The sequence below is a fragment of the Camelus dromedarius genome, chromosome 5, assembly GCF_036321535.1.
Source record: "Camelus dromedarius isolate mCamDro1 chromosome 5, mCamDro1.pat, whole genome shotgun sequence".
NCBI classification, from domain to species: Eukaryota; Metazoa; Chordata; class Mammalia; order Artiodactyla; family Camelidae; genus Camelus; species Camelus dromedarius.
The window spans coordinates 39,404,051-39,425,651 of NC_087440.1; the positions used below are offsets into that span (position 1 = coordinate 39,404,051).

At 40.8% G+C, this 21,601-nt stretch overlaps 1 protein-coding gene and 1 long non-coding RNA gene across 10 annotated transcripts in view; one reads left to right on the plus strand and one right to left on the minus strand.

Moving 5' to 3' along the window:
- Positions 1-21,601, plus strand: part of NPAS3 (neuronal PAS domain protein 3) — a 799,526-nt gene that overhangs the window by 613,683 nt on the left and 164,242 nt on the right. The gene's annotated exons all lie outside the window — the stretch shown is intronic.
- The window catches only part of LOC116153509 (uncharacterized), a 219,019-nt gene continuing 216,911 nt past the window's right edge, over positions 19,494-21,601 (minus strand). For all 3 annotated transcript variants that reach the window (XR_010380929.1, XR_010380930.1, XR_010380928.1), the window contains one exon: positions 19,494-19,887. This is a non-coding gene — a long non-coding RNA (uncharacterized LOC116153509). The remainder of the gene's footprint in view (positions 19,888-21,601) is intronic.

Consider the following 21,601-nt stretch of genomic DNA (forward strand, 5'->3'; position numbering starts at 1 on the left):
AATAAGATGGCCGTTTTTAAAGGTATGCAGATGTGGAGACAGGTGTTTGACGTGCTGATTTGAAATGTTCAAATGTGGTTATTTATCCTGATGGCTTTTAGTTTTTATTATTGATTTTTCAAAAATCATGAATGAAAGATGGACAGCTTCTGACTCTAGGAAGAGGAGTTAAGGTTTCAGAGTGAGAGCTATCACTGAAAAATGTGTTCCTCAATTCAGAACTGCATGGACTATTGCAGACCAGTGTAATGGCACTCAGAGTTCCTGCATTCAGAGTAAGCTTTAGCGGGGCCAGCTGATGAGAGCCCAGCTTAGGGGCCTATTGGAAAGGGTAATGATTCTGCTACAAATGTTCCATCCCCTTACTTATGTCCACTGCATGCCTATACTCAACCATCCATGTCACAACGACCTCAGCTGGAATCCCCCAGACATAGAGCACGTGGGGGATTAAAGAAAACGTCCTCCAGATCCACACCCAGATCATCCCACAGGGCCCACCCTGAATTAATCAAGTCTCTTCGGAGACTGCAGTGTGAATGTTTTAGAAATCCTGTTCCTCTTTGCAGTGTCCGTCTCCTGGAAGCTTACATTCCATTTCCCCACTGTACTTTCCCTGCCTGGAAGCGAATCCTCTTCTCTCTCACTGACTTACTCTAATTGTTAAAAGAAAAGTTTTTTCTGTCCCAGCCTCCCTCTTTGTAAAAAGTACTTACAGTCTTGACCTAATATTTACCAGAGAGCCATTAACAGCATTTTGACATGCATGATACTTGCGAGGGAGGGGAGCTTGCATGGACGGTACCCAAAACAAACGATGTCTCTGATTTTTCTGAATTCATCATTATGAAAGACCGCTGGACAGAGTTTGACAGAGGATGTTGGCTCCTGCTTTCCATGAGCTGCCGTCTCCTCTGTATACTTTGGGTGAGATTTATAGCTCATGGGTTATTCTCTTTTTCTTTTTCAACCCAGTGTGTTTGTACATTATCATAGGTTCCTGTCTTAGTTCATAAAGGTAACTAGATATTCTCCCCCCCCCCCCCCAAAAAAGTGAGTTTGATGAAAGCAAACTAAGGAGCTCTATTCTCTTCTCAGTGGGCCTGGCAGCATTAACATTAATGGGAGCTACGAGTGCATCAAGAAGCAAGTTCATCCCTGAGATGTAAGAGCTTCAGCCATTTGAAATTAGCCTTTGTGGGTCTCCTGAGTTCTGCAGCACCAGGGGCTAATTCTTATTCTTTTTCATCTTTCCCCTTTCTTCACTGGGCACTGACGCCTCATTATACGTGCTTCCTCCCATTCTGCAGAGCCCAGTCCCTGACTCTGGCCCAATCAGAGGCTTGTAAGCATCGTCCCCCGGATGTCCTAACGCTGGGTGGGGCAACGTGGTTAGGAGCTGGGGTTTCGATTTGTTCATCTGTTTATATAAGTCTTTATTTCCTTAACCAAATGTAGTTCCACCCAGAGAAAAAACATATGGAGACCTCCGTTCAACAGAGAAGGTACGGTCTAATCGTTTGAATCCCTTTCTGACTGCCAAGTTAGAGCTCTCTGCTTTTTCACTTCCTGTTTTAGCAACAGATCATGACGGTCCCTCCCAAACCAATGTTTGAAAGAGGTCTGAGAACCCAGGATGAGGAAGAAGTAAGTTCAAAGGCTGTCCAAGGTGAATAATATAAGTGTATTAATGAAAAGGAAAAGGATTACTTAAACTGCTTCCATCTGCCAACCCAGGTTTATCTTCCCAGAATTGCATATATCTGCTTAGAAAGTTAACTGCGCTTTTTGGTGTGTGTACAGAGTGACTAGATAATTCCACTTGTCTTGCCTGGAAGATGAATTTTTACGACAGTCCTCCTCATCAACTCAGCATTGTTCCCAACTTTCACTGGCAAACCACCTCTCATAAGCTCACAAAATACATTTTTGTCCCCCCCCCTTTTTTTCATATTTTTGTGACAAGAAGGGGTTGTTTCTGGCCAAGGCCCACAATTAGAGATGCTCTTGAATAGCAGGAACAAAAACAAAAAGTGTGTATGATGCTATCCTTACGTCATATACAACTCTCTCGCTAATATTGGGGGGAAAAAGTTTTAAAATGAAACTACTGATTATTTATGTTGATTGCCATGAAATAAGGGTTACGAGAGCAATGAAACCTGAAATACATTTCATTTCCTGTCTCTATAACCTCCCAACACGTTGCTGAAAAAGGAGACCTAACTTTTAGGTGTGTTACCATCCTAAACACAGTATCAAACTTAACTTCATTTGTTTACGAGGGTTAGTGACTCTGAAGCAGGATAACATTTTCTCCAAATAGTGGGCCACTGATTAGCAAGGAACTAGGAAAGGTGGCTGGGGGAAATGCTGAACTTCAGAGAGCAGCTCAGACGAGGGTTTTTCCTAAAGATTTTACCCAAGGAGTCAAGGCAACAGAATACAAGGGCAGCTTACACTTTTCTTCCAGTAGAGGATCACTCTCTTTATCTTCACCCTGGGTGCTCTCGAAGCCAAGAGTGAGAGATACGCGAAGACCCTTTTACATGAGGGAATTGAGCCCGTCTTCTGATGCCGGGCCTCACACCCTGGCCTCCTCCTGAGTCATTAGTGCACTTGACTGGGTGGTATTCTCGTAGTTGGGGGCAGCCCACAGACCTCCCTAAAAACACAGAGCTACCACTGCCCTGCAACACCAGGATTATTGTGAAAACTTAAATCATTACGAAATAACAGATACGAAAATGCTTTGCAAATTACCAATGGCAGGGTAGAGCGGTACTGGGAAAAGTCGTATGGTTATTACTTGATTCTAGGGACAAGATGAGCCAGACAGTCCACTCTGTGGTTGTGGTTTTTGCTTTTGGTTTTTTGTTTGTTTGGTTTTTTTGGGGTTTTTTTGCCTCTAAACACATGTGTGACAACACCTAAGTTTTGCATGTTTCACCAGGAGAGACACTATAAAGGGTGAGAGGGCGAGACAAGACACCTACTTGGGCGGAGTCTTAGACTAGAGGAACTAAATACAGAACCAGACGCGTGGTCTTCCCTCCAGAATCTCTAGACCCTCAGGAGTGCTAACTCCAACTCTCACGCCTCGTGGAGTCCTGGGTGTGTCCTCACAGCACGGCTTTCTTTCCTTGAGTACATGTTTTCCAGTCATTCCTGTGAGCTCGAAGTAGTTATCTATGAAAGTAAATCTCCGCTCCAGATGTGTACGGCCAACTTTTCTCTTGTAAAACCCGCATCATCATTAATGTTTTAGTGTTCAAGCCAAATTGGCTATATTGTATTGCTTTATTTTTTAATGAAAAACAGGATGATTGTTTTACTTTTTGTGAAAATTTATTTAAATTAGTTCATTTTGCTTAATGGAATCTATCAAAAAAAAGCTTTAAGAGAGAGGAAATCAATTAAAAATATGTGAAATGATCTCTTTAAAAAATTAATTTTGAATTATTGAATGAAATTAATTGAATTATTCTGACTGAATCGTAAGACTGGGCAGGGGGGCCTGCAGCCTCTTGGGGAAGTGACTGGATGCCTCGTGGGGGAGCCGCTAGACCCTATACGTAGACCCTATATGTAGACTCTTCATGGCCCCAGGTGCCATGTGGGGTCTCGGGGCCCCTGCATCCACGGCCTTGTGCGCCAGGATACTGCCCCCCTCCTCTGATGTGTCTGCTAGCCCTGGAAACCTGGGAGGCTGGCAGGGAGAGACAGTGGAGGTTGGTCTGAAAGCCCCTGCCTGGGAGAATGAACAGAGGGAAAAAAAATCACCTCTTGTGGAATCAGTGATGCCCCACTGTTCAGCTGCACGCACTCTCTCTCCGCTCACATTTGTGCTCAGAGTGGCTCAACACATCCAGCTGAGCCGCTTCGTTATCTCCGCCCACATTCTGCCTCCCCGACTCCTGGAAACCTGTTGTCTTTTCTACTCTCCGCTGGCACAGACACCGTTTTCACCTCTCCAATTACATCCACTTCCAAACAGATGTTCTGTGGCAAAGTTACAAAGCACTTACGTCACTTTTTTCAATTAATCAAATTCTCCCTTAGAGGGATTTTAGTTCATCTGGCTTTAAAAGATAATATTGCTGAAAGGTAAATACACTTGTTTTTTAAAAATCTTTTTATACCGTTTGTGGATTCAGAGTGTGCGGTGTGGAGGTCCTTTTAAGTGTGGTGTCTTATTTAAGGACAACTTTTACATTTTAGAAAAAGCAGTTTAAAATTAGAACATGTATCTGCTAAAGTCAGATGAAATTCTCTCCCCCTCCCCCAAAAGGAGGCGATTTGTGTTCTTCTATTCCTGTTTATCCCATAAAAACATGTTTATTTATCAGTCATGTTGAAATAGAAGAAATCAATAACCAACCTCCAGGAATAAATTTGTAGCCCAAGTAAAGCTGAAGAAAACACACAGAACAAAATTAATATTGGGGGCATTATAACTAACCAAGTTACATCTATAATAAAGTTTATTTTGGAATTAATTTTGAAATAAAAGCTAACATGGGGAAGTTCTAAGTTTTATTCACATATTCTATGTCCTAAAATGAGAAGTCTGAGGTTATTTTTCCACTCATTATTTTTAACAAGGTAGAATCACTGAAAAAAGACGTGCTGGGATTTCTTCCTCTTCCGCCTCCTTTCTTTTCCCTTTAATTACTTGTGAGAAAAACAAGGGGCATGAAAATCCCATCAACCTACAAAAACAGGTTTCTTAGAGCTTGCAGCTTTTATTTGTTGCATGTTTTATAATTCTTGATAGAGATACAGCAGCAATGTAAGGTAACTGAAAATTTAATTCTACATGTATTTTAATGAGTTACTACTGTGTTCCAGTCAGTGGGGATTTAAATGTGGACCAGACACAAGGCAGAGAGGTTGAGCAGCTAGCCCGAATGCACACCACTGTAAGAGGGGGAGCAGGGGCCCAGTCAGACAGGCTGACTCTAGAGCATGTGCTTCTGGCCCTACAAATCCTGCCGCTCAGAGGAGAAGTCACCCTGAGGCCATTTAGAAACTCTGGAACTGTGTGAGATCCTCTGAGGACAGGTGAGCAATGACGTGCTGGGATCAGAGGTGAGCCTTCCCCACTCTCCTTTATTGCTGGGAAGACTGAGATCCTGAGAAATGAGTTTGTTCGGCTTTTTCCCTTGACTGCAAGTTGACCTTTCCAACCTCACATTCAGGATTCCCCTAATGTGAGCTCTGTGCCCTTCTCAGAGTGGACCGTTGGCTGCCTTCTGACCAGACTTGAAAACTTCTCTCCTTTTTCTGTTGGTCCCACATTCTGCTCACGTGTCAGCGCTGTCGTCCTGGTGCTCCACCTGCCCCCGTTCCTGTGCTCCAGCCCCGTCATGTTTGGTCAGTGGAACCCGCCCTGCCTCTGCTCCTTTGACTGGCCAGGTGTCTCTGCCTGGACCATCCCTCTTCCTTTTATCCATCGGGTTACTACTCCTCCTCCTCTTGTACCTGCTTCCATAAAGCCTTTTCTAACCCCCAGAGCCAGAATTCATGATTTACCTCTTTGTCAAGAAATCTATCCATCCTTCAAGCTCCAATTAAATCTATCTACTTTGTGAAGCCTTCTTTAACCTCAAGGCTTGCGAGTCTTTTCAGAACCTCAGTGCTACTGTGTGTGTATTTTTATGATGGTGTTTTTCTTATATGGTAATCACATGAGTGCTTGTCCTGTCACCTCTACCTGTCAGATTCTAAATTCCTTAAGGCTAGAAACACGTTCTCTCTCTCATAATAATTATCGCCTTGTAGGCTCTGGCTCTTGGTTTGTGATGCTTCCATGGAGTCCATGAAACTAAAGTATGCTAAGTTCTAAAAAAAATTTTTTTAAAAAGCCTGGAAGACTCAAGTTTATAAAATAGGAACTTTTCCACTGAATTTGTACCCATGCAAAAAATATATATATATTTTACAGTTGTTTCATGCATGTCATTGAGAGCTTCTTCAACCATTAGAAAGAAACTACTCAGGATCTGGTTGAAGAACAACTGTTGAGTTAAGGCTCTTACTGAGTTAATAGTTCCTGACACCTTGTAGGGGCCCAAAAATATGTGCAGAAGTAATTAATTGCTGAATAGGCATGATAAAGCTGGATAGGGCTTTCTAAAGATAATTATGTTTGTGTTGTATGTGGGTGGGTAGAGATTAACATCCCCAGTACTGCCCTGAATCTCCTGTTGATATCCTGAGTGGCAACACGAAAAGAAGAAAGATGGGAGCCCTGGCGAGGGGAGGACGGTGAGGACGGCAGGACTGAGAGGTCAGGCCACTGCAGGCCTTGCGTCCACGCTTGTGTTTCAAGTAGAAATGCTCCCTGATTCAGAAACCATAGTCTTAGCTGCCTGGGGTTATGGATCTCAGCAGTTGAAAGCACTGTTGCCTATTTGAAGGTTAGAGTAAAATAGAAATAAAGAATTCGAGCCATTATCTAGTTATTCAGCCCTCAAACCCCAAATGTCAATTTAAAGAACAGAGTCTTACAATTTAAGTTATTTAAAATAAGAAAATCTTTTCCAAATTCAGTCATTCAAAACATATTTTGAGTACCTATTTAGTTAAGAATCACAAGACTACAAAGGTGACTATTTCTTTGTCCAGATTCCTGACAAATTTACTATTTAATACATTACAAAAATTATTACAGTGCAAAGCAAAAAGTGAGAAGCAACAAGAGGATCATAGGGGAAAACGAACCATGAAAGTTGTGAGGAGATGGGGATACAATGGAGACTTCACAGAAGAGGGTGCACTAAGACGGGGCCTTGACGGATGGGTAGGAGTTCAATAACTAGAGCTGGTAAAAAGCCATTCTAGGTAAAGGGAACATTAGATAAAATGGGTACCAAGATGACAAAGGGCAATAAATAACTGACTGCGGCTCAACAGTTAGGTTTGTGCTGGGCAGTAAGCAATATACATTGGGACCTGATTTCAGAGCACTGTCAATTCTAGCCAGTGAGTTGATACTTTATCTGGCAACAGAAAGTCACTGCATGTTTTTAAGGAGGAATGGCGTAAATTTGGTAATACTAAGAGAAGTTCAATTTGGCTGTGGCACAGAGGATGGATTGTAAGAGAGAGACGAGGGGCAGGAAGATTGAGGAGCTGTTAACAGTCGTGTTTGTAGAAGCAGAAGGTCAGGAGTGGAGCAAGGGCAGTGGGCTTGGGAAGGGATTAAGAAGGAGTGATCAAGGGCTTGGTTACTGATTTGCTATTGGAGAGAGAACTCAAAGCTCATCTCAAGTGTCAATTCTAGTGACTCTGCCCTGGAAAGTACAGGTACCATTAACAAAAATATGAGCAGATTTTCATTTTAATTCTGATTTAATTTTTTGAATGCCGGTACTGGAGATAGAACCCAGGACCTCGTACATGCTAAGTACGGGCTGTACCACTGAGTTATCACCCCCCAACCCTGATTTAATTTTATCAGTCGATTACTTACCTTTGTGCCCTTTTGTGATAGTTTTTGAATAATGTCCAAAAGTAGCACAGATCAACTTTCTTATTAGCTGGGGACCTAGTGCCGTATTTAGAAATTGAACCAACAAAATGAGAACTAAGAACCCAGGGTACTTGCTGAGTATCCCCATAACCATACATCCTGTCTGTATCGTCAGTGTCTGCTCTATACACACCTAGCTTAACTTGATTTACTAAACTGTGATCTTAAAGAAAAAAGAAAACACGAGAGGCAGAAGTGTTGCTATTTTATGGTGGTACTTTCCTTTGATTTATGGTACTTGCCAAGGGAGTTCTGCTCCTGGGGCACCAGTTCTCAGTGCGCCCCCAGGATGCCCCTTCTCCCTCCGCAAGGCGGCCACAGCGCAAGTGGATTCGGTGTCAGTTCTTCCACTGCTCTTTTTGCCAGTTTTTCCCATCCCTTAACTCAGCCTCCTGGGATGAAGAGATTGGCTATTTTCTGTGGCTTATTTACTCCTTGACGCTTTTCTTAAGCCTGCCAAGTCTGGTGGTCCTGACTTCGTAAGGTGGACAACTGGTCTGCTGGGAGCTGACGGAGGGTGCCCAGCCCCCGCCAGATGAGGTGTTTTGTATGAATTTATGAAACAGTTATACTACCTGCTCATTCCAAAAGCTGTTCTTGACGTTTCCTTTATTGGCGAATGAGTCTGTGTTTACCTATGGCCACTGGCTGATGTCAGGGGCATGGTGACACCCTGCAGAGCGAGTGCTATGGAAAGGCTAAGGATGGGGGAGGAGGGGGAAGGTGAGATCACGAATCCAGAGCACTTCCAAGCTTGGCAGTCATCAGACTTGGAAATCACACTTTCCCTGTTCCTTCTGGCCTCACAGAAAGCAAGTGGCCGAGGCGCTGCACACTGTGACGTGCTGCCCTGGTGCGGAGGGAGGGCCCGTGCTTTCTGTCGGAGTCTCGCTCTCAGCAGAGAGGCTGAGGCTCGAGCAACTCTTTAAACTGGAACTATTTTTGTTCAGAAATGTGACATGATTTGCTGGTGGTGACAACTGACTTGACAATGACCAGTGATTTAGGTCTACCTCTAATAAGCGAATTAATCTGAGCTAAAACATAGTGATCTGTCATGTTTAGAGATACCTCAACATCTGGCAGACTTGTCCTCTGTCAGCCTAGTTTGTCCTGTGCAAATCTTCTGTCAAGTGAGGAAAAGAACTGTGGGGAGAAAATTACATGGCAGTTTTAGAGTTAGTGATGAATTTTTCTCCCCACATACCAGCTGTGCCAGCGACACTATTTTTCATGGCATTAATCAAATATCTTGCCTGCAGCGCCTTCACTTTCCCAAAGGCTAAAAGATGAATCTGTCAAAAAATTTCACTGGGATTTGCCAACAGCTTTTCTCAGCTCAAATACTAGTCCAGGCACCTTAGAAGTTTGAGTAAGGCTTTTAGGGCTAGCCTTGGGGAGTTAAAAGCTGTATAGGGTAATTTTCCTTTACACTAAACAAACAAACAAAAAAAATCAAAGTCCCCATTGCAACCAGCATAATCAAGTTCTCAAGTCTGGGAAAGGGCCAAACACTCGAGCTTTATTAATGTATTCCATTTACTGACTCATAGCAAAGTACTTATTTTTAGTTGGAATTTTGAAATTAGCGAGGTACGAGAGCAATTGAAGGCCATACAATGGACTCATTGCTTGCTCCTCGGGGGAGAGAATCTCAGATAGGAAGAAATTTAGAAAAAAGCAAAACAAAACAAAAACACACCCAACTTCCCACAGATGTGCTGCCCACAGCTTAAAGTATTGACTGAGATTAAATTCTGTGCAGGTTTTACCACCTGTGGTCTTTGTTATATCTCTCCTGCTTCCAAAATAAATCCAGCACAATTGCTTTGCACCCTCCAGAAGCAGTGTTCTTTCCTGTTCTTTTTCAAAATTAACAGATATTTCAGAGTAACCACTGATGATCCTGATATTTGCTGTGAATGACTGGGTAGGAAGTCATGTTACACTAACCTGAAGTGTGTATAATTATTGGGTAATGGGCTGTCAAATTAGACATCTCAGTAAGAGTGATTTTGACAGTATCTTCTCTTCCCTGTTGACTGTTGCTTACAAGGAAGACCATTCTTTGATACCTTAAATGGCAAAGAAGGGTCTCTAAGAGTCTTTGCTATTTAACTTCCCAGGCGAAAAAAAACTTAAGATTACTAAACAGTTGAAGACGAACTGGGTGACATTTCTATCTCTCCGCTAGTAATTCAAAGTGTTACTCAGTGGTGGTGGTTGAGCACGGTAACTTTGGGGTCTAGTCCAGTGCACGGGACAAAGCAGATATTCACCAAATGTTTGTGGAACAAATTAAATCCTTGGATCAACTACAAAAAAAAAAAAAAGAAAAGAAAAGAAAAGAAAAAGAAGAAGAAGGTTTGAACAATGAATTTTCTTTTTAAACCATTCTGAACAGACAAGTGTCAATCTTGTTCTGTACGTTTCAGGATATCTGCTCTAAGCCGACCCTAGAGTCCCAGCCTAGATACTTGATAGTGATAAAATGGTTTCCTACTATTAAAATTGGTTCATTTACCTGGTTCATAGAAACTGGTTACTGGCGGGACCAAGAAATGCAAAGTCACTTTTCTAGCGAGTGCAACTTGGATTCGTAATCAAACAAATCAGACTTTCCACAGTTGAAGAAGCAAAGGTCATGGGATGGTAGGGCTTGAGTAAGGTCTTAAAGGTGTAGAAAGGGAGGTGGGGAGATCCTGTCAGTCATGGGTGTAGGACAAGGCATTGTTTCTCTAGTCCACTGGATTTCTTGGTTTTTAAAAAATAAGTGGTATCTGAAACCTAAGCTCAGTGTCTTTTGTGACTGTGGAAACTGCGAATGTTCGTACTAACCTTTATAGATACCATTCCTTCGACTCAGATTTCAGGCTTTCTCTGAGAATGAGGTTCTCTGGCTTCTTTGAATCAGGGACACTATCTCCATCTATCATATGAAGTTTCTAATATTTATATGACTTTTTACTTGCCACCTGTAGAGAAGTGTATGAGGTATAATTTAAAATTTACTATGAAATACAAAGCCTATTACAGTATACCTCTACCTATAGGGTTGGATAATATTTGCAAAAACTCATTATCGGAAGCATTTCTCTGATAGAATAGAATAGGTTAGCCTGTTACCACTTGTCTCTGAGTGTGCTCTTAACTTACATGAAATGAGACAAGGCTGAGATGATTAAGAAAAAAACCAAAGGGTACCTTGAATGGATGCACTTTAGTGCTATAAAGCAGTTTTCTTTGAATAGTGGAAAGTTAAGAAAGTTTCACTGGTTCAGACAAGGATGTTATATGAAGGTAAATTTTGGAGCCTTCTGTGTGTGTGAGTGTGTGCGTGGATGCGCACGTGCATGCTTGCACTTTTAGAAAGCTCACACACCAGCAGGGACGTTATTTAGCTTGCAACAATGAAATAGAGCTGAAGAGGATGTCATTTTAAATGCATTCTTGGATACCCAAAAAAGGTATATTGTTTGGAAGGACTTTGATACCAGTATATTTTACAGTTTGACAACTTGGAACTTTGTAAACTGGCAATTGGGTATAGACGAAGGTATCCATTTATCTCATATATGTCTTGTTGAGGCAAAGCTGTCAGAAGAAATCTTATCACATGGTGCCCCATTTGTTTTCTGTCATGATTTATGATGGTTTTGAAAAGGTCTTGTGATCCCATAGGCTGCCACGATTCTCTGACTTTTCTCTGTCAATGGATCAGATTTTTGACATTTTCTGAGAGCATTCAGAAAAGATTTGATAAATCAGCTTGTGGTGTTTATTTTAATTGATCTGAGGCCCATTCCTTCAAGAATTCATCAGCTACAGTGACAGGGTCTGGATATGCCACAGTGGAATGGAGGAACTGGGCTGGCCATGCTTCTGTAGTGATGATAGAGATATTTTGTTGAAAGTTTATGTGCACCGACGAGAAGATGTCATAACTAATTTAGTATGTTGTAAATCTCTTGACACAGATTCTAATTCATAAATCTCATCCATCACATGTGATTCATGAAACGATAGACAACCTTTGATGAGAAGGTACTTTTGTCTGTGTTCCAAGTTCCTTACATTTTTCCTTATTCAAAAATAAATCATTCCAGAACAACAGAATTCTATTATGAAAATGGAATTGTAGAGGTCCTTCGTTCTTTCACTTCTGTTCTCACACCCATAAAAAGGAAAACTCTCTCTTTGAAAATAAGGGTCTGTTTCTAAGCGTTGCGTGTATGTGTGCGTGAGGACATTATGTGAATATAGAAAGAGACTGATTTCAAAGAAATGGCAGAGATGAATGGTAACTATTTTCCTAGAATAAAATGATTTTAGATAGGACAGAGTATGTGAATAAGACTTAGAGTATTCCTCATTAAGTTTTATTTCAAAATTAATTTTTAAAAGTCAACATTATCATATACGTAACTTGGTCAGTTGTAACGCCCCAGATATTTATTTTATTCAGTGAGTTTTCCTAAATTTACTTGGGCTATGAACTTATCCCTACAGGTTGGCATTATTGCTTTATTCCTTTTCAACTTGACAGACAGGCAGTCATTCTTCTCAGAGAGTCAACTATCTAACAAAGGAAAGCTCGAAAGTGGTTGGGACACGCAATCTTAGTTAACAGAATGATTTTTCCTATTTTTCTGAGCAATCTAAAGCCAGCATGAGGTGATATATCTGTCATCCACCTAGCCTGCTAGAAAGGTAATAAATCTGATCAGATGTGAGAAAGCTTTACCATTAACAAAAGACATATGTATACAGTTTTATTTACAAATTTGTCATTTAGATGATTATGGCAACCAGAACTATGCTAGTGCCTGTGGCCTGTGTAAAAGTAATTTAAAGACAAGATGCTGCCTTTAAGAACTTTCCAACTATGTGAAATGGTGGGGTTGAAATAAGTAACACATCAGGTGGTAAGGATCAAGAGGTGGCTATGGAACTATAAAAAAGAGAAAAATGAAGTCATATTTATGGACCTTGAAAAATGCCCTGCGTTAGGGACAAGTATCATGGAGGAAATAGAACTTAAGTTTGGGCTTGAAGGAAGAGTTAGACATGATATTACAGCATCCAAATACTGTCAAAAATGCTCTTTTTCACCAGCAAAAAGATAGGGACATCAGAGTGTTTGTGTAAAATCACATTAGCTGAGTCTGAAGTCTAGGATTTTTTTTCCTGTCTAGTTGACAATAGTCCACATACCTTGAATCATTGAGTGTACATTTTTTAAATGGATTGTTCATGATAATAAGAGACATAATATAAATCCATTTAAATCTTAGAATAGAAGAATCTAATTTTATTTAATGATCTCCCTACCCCATCTTCATAAAATTTCTTATATAAATAGCTAGTAAGTTCTGGAATTGGCTAATATGCATTTTCCTAATTATCTTTCTCTTCTGATGGATGTGGTGGCAAGCAATAGATTACTTAAAAGTGAGCACAGAGCAGTCAGAGAATAAGAAATGAAGGGCCTGGATAACTCACAAATTAGAAAGATACCCCTTTCCCTATCAAAAGCGAAATAAGCAAATTCCAAGGGATAAAACCAGCCAAAGAAGAAAAAGGCAGAAGTAAATGGAATCGCAACACACAAGTCCTCTCCTCTTGAAGTGCTCAAGTTTTAGAAACGAAGAAACTCCAAGAGGGAAAAGGTCGCTCCGAAAGACCACACAGTGCAAATGCCGTTATCTGTAATGGAGGGTAATTTGAAATAAACTCCTGCTCCGAGCTCATAATGAGGGGGAAAAGAAACAAAGAACCAGAAAGGTCCAATGTCAGAATTCAAAACAGGTACATTTTAATGACTCTGAAAGGCACAATGACCAGTCACCACTCGCCTGAGCCAGAAATGATGCAAAGTGCCAGTCTGTCCGCTTTACCTCCGCTCTCTCCCCACGTGTCTTGCTCCTGATCTTCAAGACCACTGCTCTCTGCCTCAGAACTCTCCGGACTACCAGCGAGTTCCAACAGAGTAGAAATAAACACAAGTCAGATACAAGAGATCAAATAAACTCTACTAGGTCTGGAATTGGGAAGCATCTATAAAGTGGAAACGTAGAAAGAAGATTTCTTTATAGCTAACGTGAAAGATGAACTCTCAGAAAAAAAGCCATTTTACTGAAAGCACCAGGAACATCTACTGTAATCTTTAATAGCTCTCTGCCGTGCCAAGATGATGAAGTTAGTAGTACCCTCATACTTCAGGCAGCCATGTATGATTTTGTTCTTTACTTGACTGCCTGCCAATTTAATCAATTGATAATGAACTTGATGCTTCACTTGCAAGAAAATTAAAAAGAAACACTAAAAGGATCAAACAGTCAGATTCTACAGAACAGATTTGACAGATCTTTAAACATCGATCCTTCCTCAAAGATACAAATAATATGAATGTGGTTGTAGCATTAATCAACATTTCAGATCCCATTGAGTTTGCTCCAGCATTGGCTGTAGTTATTTACATCCAGATTGCAACTCAGGAAATGTATTGAGACGCAAATGCGTTGCATTTGGTTTATCTGTTCACCGTTTCTACAAACTTTGTCAAATTGTGTAAGGCTTTGATGTCTCAAGCTGTTCCATTTTCAGAGTTGAGAGCAAAAATGAAAAGACAGGAAGTTGTTGTGAGGAGGAACTCTGCAGAGTTTTGTTTTTTTATCAGCCAGAACTGTACAAATAATCCTACTTACCTGGCACCTACCGCCATGCTAGGTACAGCTGGTAAACAGAAAAGAGGGATTGGAGAGAGCTGCTGTATTTTTGGACCTTAAGTTCTAATTAGGAGGAAAGAACATCAAGACCGACGTGACACTTAGAGGTTCTATAAACAGTTCTAAAAGTGCCCGGCCAGACTGGGCTGTGAATTCGGAAAGGGAGGCGAGACTAGTCAAGGAAGACTTTGTGGGGAGGATCTGATCCATTTAATTACAAACTAAATAAAAGTAAATGTAGGAAGTCCAACTTTCTGCTGAAAATACTGGTCATAAAAAAGAGTGGAGAAATTCAGATCAGCCTACAAGCAGAATGGAGAGTGGACAGTATTTTTCCAGCAAAGCTTTGAATTCTGGTACTACCATTACTGCCACCCCTAACTCCCATTCTGTTCCTCTTGCAGTTGAAGTTAATGGAAAAACTTAGGCCAAAACAACCCTGGATGCATACTTGACCTCTGTTTTTATCACACTCCACAGAGAACACATCAGCATTTGGACACACCTTCAAAATACACCCCAAATCTGATGACTTCTCTCCCCTTCCCAGCTACCACTGTGGTCCAAGCTTCATCACCCATCTCTGGACCTCTCCAGTGACCCCGAAACTGCCGATCTCTTGCCTCATAACCCATTAGCCTCAAAGCCCTGTTCAAACATAAATCAGATCACATTACTTTGCTTCATACTCTCCAAAGACTTCCCATCCCCAAATCATTAAAATCCCTTTGCGGTCCATTGTGACTTGCCACTGTCCCCTCCCCACACACCTTTTATTTCTCTGATTTTTCTCTCCTACTGTCTCCCCATCTCTCACTTCATTCCAGTTCTCCTGCCTGTTTATCAGGCTCCACACTCTCAGGACCCTTGTTGTACAGAAGTTCTTGTGCCTGGCACACAGTGAGGCCACACAAACCGAAATACCAGAGTTTGGAGCAGAGAAAGGTTTATTGCAGGGCCAAGCAAGGAGAACAGGTGGTTCTCGAAAAATTCGAACTTTCTGATGGTTTGGGGGGAAAAGTTTTTATAGGCAAAATTCAGAGTGAGGGCTGCAAGGTGTGTGTCTTTCTCCTAATTGGCTGGTAGTGAGGTAACAGGGTGGTGTTCTAAGGATCTTGTACTCAGCATGAAGTTGCCATCCTCCTCCTGGGTGGGGCCTTAGTTCCTGCAGAAAAACTCAGAGAGATTGTTATATGTATTCCTTGAGGAGGAACCAGGATCCTGCCTCAAGGCTGCACATTGTTTCTTGACTGTTCCTCTATTGTCTCTGCATCCCCTCCCTTCCCTGATTGGCAACTGTTTGAATCTGTCCTTGGAACTCATGGAAGGTCAAGGAGGCTGAATGAAATCTATTTCCTACAACAAGAAATGGGGGACAGAAAGGATCTGTACCAGGGAGGACCCCACAGGGTTCTGCTTGGCTTCACTTGCACTTGTGTTTGTTCTTCCTGGAACATTCTTCCTAGATACCTACCTGGCTGTTCCTTTATCTCCTTTGAGTCTGTTTAAACTTCGTGTGTTCCATGGGGCTTCTCCAACTACCGTATTTAAAATTGCAAACCTCCCTCTCCATGCTCCCTGGCACAACAAACCCTTTACCAACTTTATTTTTTCCCTAAGTACATAACATCCGCCAGTATGCCATATAATTTAGTCATTGCTTTTGTTTATTCTCGGTCATCCACCCTCCAGAGGTCAGGATACTTTATCTGTTTTGTTCCCTAAGATATCCCATCACCTAGAATAGCATGTGGCACATCTTAGATGCTCAATAATGTCTATGGAATGTATGGACTGTGGAGGAAGAATCAAGAACATCACAGCAAATGAGGGCATTGGCCTGAACTTGATTGTTGCCTTTTGGTTTAGGGCACAGGTTTCTAACCTGGGATCCAGGAGTTGGGTTTAGGGAACTTCTGAATCCCTGAAATTGATACAAAATTTTGTGTTCCTCTGTTTTTTTAATGATTGGAGGTGTTGCAGGAGAAGATGGAGCAAGGAATTGGTCGCATCCCAGGTAGTAGGCAAATTCCTGAGATGGGCCACCAAGTGAGGGTTCTTGGCTTCGTGCAGGAGAGAACACAAGAGTGAGCCAAAGTGAAGTGAGAGCAAGTTTGTTTAGAGAGAGACACATTCTACAGGCAGAGTGCAGTTTGTCTCAGGAGGGGTGTGAGGCTTTTGGATTTTATGGGCTGGGTAATTTCATACCCTAACAAGCAGAAGGATTATTCCAAGTATTTTGAGGAGGGGGCAGGGATTTTCAGGAATCAGGCTACCACCCACTATGTGGGCTTTGGTCGACCTCAGAACTGTCATGGCACCTGTGGGTGTGTCATCTAGCATGCGAATGTGTTACAGTGAGTGTGGGGTGAGGATCAAGGTCCACTGGAAGGCAGTCTTCCACCCTCCTGGGCCTAGCTGGTCCTAACCAGTTATTGCAGTATCAACAGCTATGTCGTTCTTTGAAAGGTTGTGCCCTGTCCCCCTTCACTTCTGTCTCAGAGGTGAGGGGTTTTTGTTGTTGTTGTAGCATTTATAAGATTTTCAAAAGTCCTCGACATAGAAAATAAAGAGAATCACTGGTTTAGAATATTCCATAGCACTTGAGAAGAAGTATATAGTTTTCATTTTATTAGAGTATTATTTTATTTTAAATCTGGGGAAACTGATAGTCAAAAAAAGAATTTGAAGTTGTATTTTCACAAGTCCAAAACAACCTTCTAATTTGGTTAAGTATGTTACTGTCAGTTTGAATGGAAGGGCCAGATGTCAAAACCAGTCAGCCCAGCAGAGGCCCGTAAGAGCAATTCCTTTGAATTCCCTCAGCGTTTGTACATGTGGTTTGTACACTCTCTTGTCAATTTGTCACCTTGAAACTACTTTCTGCCTATTTCATGCATGTATGTGTGCACAGAATAGGTATTTAATTGTTTATTAAATAAATTAGTATTGAATGAAGTCATAACTGGGATAACTACCTAAGGTATTATATTAAGTTAGTGGTAAAATCCATATTGTTTGATTTCCAATCCAGTGTTTTTTCTGTTTGACTGTGTAGGGCCTTAGTGCAAGATGACCTTTTATATAATTGGAAACGTAAATAACGTATCAAGAACTCTCCCACTGTAATCTTGGTCTTACTGGGGGCCTAATTGGTGACCTTGGCACTGGCTCTGCCTTGATGACTTAAATTTCAAAATGGGAATAATATGTTTATTATTTTCCATTCTTTAAATCTTGTTGTTGGTCTTGACAAATTAAAAATATAAAGTGTAGATCTGCCTAAACTTGTCCCAACCAGCTTGTTTTAATTTCTGAGCATGAAACTGTAGGCATAAACATGATAGGTGAGATCACTCTTCAGTGTAGCCAACATACAGGAGCTTCTGATACAATAGGGAAAAGTCTTTACTGTAAGGGAGCTGCTCCCTGGTCCACTTGTGATAAGTAAGGACGAATTCCTTGGAAGAAGCTGTGGGATGGCTGGGGCTGGTTAAATATACAGAAGTGAATTAGTGAAATTTCTCTATACTGGCTTGTTTTTGGTGAACCACCTGTATCTAGCAGGGTAGGTAGCAAAGCAGGTGTTAGGACAAGCTTTGCCTGAAGATACTAGCTCTTGCTATCTGGCATCATTCCAAAGGCACAATGAAATAAGCTAGTAGATATGTTGTCAAAGAGATTGATGCATAAACTATTTTGAAATTTCCTCTGATTAATTATATAGGCACCGTAGTTCACCAAAGGCACTGCTTGGAGTTGGGGGAACCAGACATTAACTCTGTGTCTCCAAAGAATGATGATAATGTTCTAGGATAAACATTAGGGATAAATGAGATTTTAAAAGGGAAATAATAAAGCAATATGGGAATTAGTGATTTTTCAATACATCAAAAATTGAAAGGCTACTGGCATCACTTACACAAATAAACTTCCTTTTCCCGCTTTTTTCTATCTTCCATCTGTGGGCTTACAGATTTGTGAGAGAGTGATAGGATCTTAAATGTTTAATCAGTGATAAAACAGAATCTTCAAAGAGAAATTAATGGCCAAGATCACTTGGCTGGGTATTAGCGAACTAACACTACCAGCTAGGACTTCTGACTTCTCCCTCCTTCCTCTCTGCATTTATACGTTTATATCAGGGCTTTTCTCACAGTTCTTTCTCCCACATCCTTTGTGTGTGAGAGACAGAGGGAGAAAGAGACGATGAGAATGAATATGAATCTGTAATAATCTAATAAGTACATTAAAATTTGTTACTCATCTTACTGAAAGTAATAGTTGTATAGAATTTACTTTTGGAAGGGAAACTGTATACAGTTACAATATGGAATTCCAGAAGTAGTCACTGTATTTCCCAAAATTTACCTGCCTTTTTCAGATGATAAGTAAATATCTCAAATTTTGAATATATGAAAAACAGTGCTTCTTATACAAGACTTAAAAATTCTCCAGTGATGTATGTATACCTCCCACTGTATTTGAGGCAATTAATACTTAACACTGTTAGCAATCTTCCTTGGCATGAGTATTAAATGTAGATTATTGGGCCATCATTAACTTACTGGGAATGATAGAGTCAAGGAATTATAGGATGAAAACTGCATTATTATGACTAGTAATACTCTTCATTCATTAACAAGTGTCTGTTGATCAGCTACTATGTGACAGGCAACGTTCAAGGTGCTGAGGTTACACCAGTGAACAAAGCAAAGCCTTCTGCCTTCCTGGAGTTTACATTCCAGTGAAGGGAAATAGACAATGAACAGAAGATGCAGTCAAACCGGTCAGTTATATGTAGTTAAGGTTGTAAGTGCAGAGGGGGGAGAAAATGAAAAGTAAACAGGTGAAGAGGGATTGGGTATGGGAGTGAGGCTTCCAGTACTAATGTTTGTTAACCGTAAAATATTGTGCTTATTTCCTGAAATTAAATCTTCTATAATATTAACATTTCCCCCAAGCCAGAGGCAAAAGCATCAAAAGAATTAGAGAATGTATGATATATATACATATTCTTGTCACATGCATAGTCAATAGCCTGTGTGAATTATTATTCAGAGAGGCTAGAAAGAAATTAGGCAGTATGAAAGAATAAAATTTGTGTCAAGTAGCAGTTTTAATAAACATTTTAAACAAGATCCATAGAAATCCATGCAGAGTTCTTCACAGCAATACTGGGGAAACGGAACCAAGACAACAAACGTGAGACCCTGCTGAAGATCCTCCCGTCCTGCACAAATAAAAGTTTTGTTTTTTTTTTATTCCCTGATGAAACCAATGCCCTCATCACTGTTTAGCTTTTACTTTGTGAAATCCAAGAACCTTGGCAATTTTGGTTCCAGTTAAAATATTCTTAACCATTTCTAGATCAGAGCGCACCTGAGAAAAGAAGTCAAATGGACAGTTTAGAAAGAAAGGTAATCAGTGATCTGTCCTGTCACATGACTCAGTTCTGTCCATGCGTACACCCAAGTGCAGGTCGTCAGATGACGGCTAAGCATGACTTCTCAGCAGGGATCCAATACTGTGTCCCTCTGAGGACAACAGCACCTTTATTCAAGGTAGACAGCTTATTGTCTCCATCTTCAACGGTTTTCACTCCCATAACTGCACAATTTCCTGCAGACATCAACAAAAAAAAAGGAGGGGGGGAGTAAAGTAAAAAAAATTAGAAAAATATTTATTTGTAGACAGTAGTGTTAACGAATATATCACTGCCTGTGTTCCAAAACAAATTCCTTTTCACAGCACCTTGGAAACAAAGCACATCTGGTTGCGCTTCATAGGGCGTCCACAGTAATTGTGATGAAATAGCCACTGAATAGTTTTCCTTTTGACAGCGATGCCCAAACCACCGCGTAAATGAATATTCAGGAACATGCTTTACCAGTAGTGTTGATACTGGTCATGAGAGTCTTAGCCCAAGGGTGCAAAAATAGTGAACAAAATTCCTTGACCATACCAGACGTGGGTGACTTTAAAATTCAAACTTCGGAAATACAATCGGCCTCTCTGCCATAAATTCTGTATCATAGGTTTTCTCTAACGAGTGGTGTTATGAAATGAATGGAAAAATTAGTTTATCTCATCTGTCTTAAAGTTTAACTCATCTTTAAATTTTCAGTAAGATTTCTTGTTTGTTATGAAGAGCTGGTTATAAGCACTCAAGAGGCATACAGCTCAGATTTTTAATAGGATATTTAGGATTCCAAGATCTATCAAAATGGTCTTCTCCAGTGGATATTCGGCATGTCAGATATTCAGTATGCCAGAACACAGGTTGGAGAACTGTGAAGGAAATTTAAAGTCAGTGAAGAAGGTAGCATTCTGGGGCTTCGGGGAGTACAAAGATAATTGTGGATCAATTGTGCCAGACAGTTTGAAGCAACTTAAGACTGCCGTCAGTACTTTAATTGTTTCTGCTGCAGAGTTTGAAAGAGCATTTAGTTCAATGAATGATGTGTTAACACCTAGTTGCGATGCTCTGTCCATTAGTTGCATATCATCTTTGTCTTTTGATTAAGCTGGTTGGTCCACTGTTCCACATGCTTAAGCCTAAAGATTATGTCAAGAAGTGGCTTGTTAAGTGGCGGCTTGAAAGCCGGAAATTGCAGAAATGTGACAAGAGAAGCTCTCGGCTCTTCTGTCTTTACTTTTATTTTATTTGAAGAGTGAACTGTTTCCCCTCCTTAAGCCTGGGCTCCTGGGCATTGAGAGAGCAAAAAAACTATACCATTTTCTCATGTAATGAAATAGGGTAAAACAAGATCATGTCAGTCCTAAGTTAGGTAACTTTTTCACTTTTGGAAAATCAATAATACCTCCCTGATGAACACCCAATGCGTAGCTGGTGGAATACTCTGTGGATCACTCTCAGGAATTATTAAGGGTCTCCTTGAGTCTATCAGCTATAGGACTAAAAGGAATACACCTCGAAACAAGAGAAATGGGAAGTAAGTGAGGATCATCGTCAGAACTGCCCTTTCACATTAAACTCTTTGTCTAACAAGAGAGCTCAGCTATCTCTTAGTTTGGTGCCTGCACTTTAAACAGAGCTTTGTTCTGGGTCCCTGGGTAGCCTTTCCTGCAGTGTGGATGTGAACTTGGGAAACTTACGGACTGCAGAAGCGAATGCATTTGTCTTATGATAGCAATGGGGCTTGTACTCCTCAACAGTTTATTTTCAAACACATTCTCCCTAGTCTCATGAATTCCCATTTTCTCCAGAGGCAAGATTCTGAGAAACTCACCATTCAATTATTACTACTTCTCCTTGTCCAACATTTAAAAGAGCAGCATTTTAGACACATCTTCTTGTGTGTGTGTGTGTGTG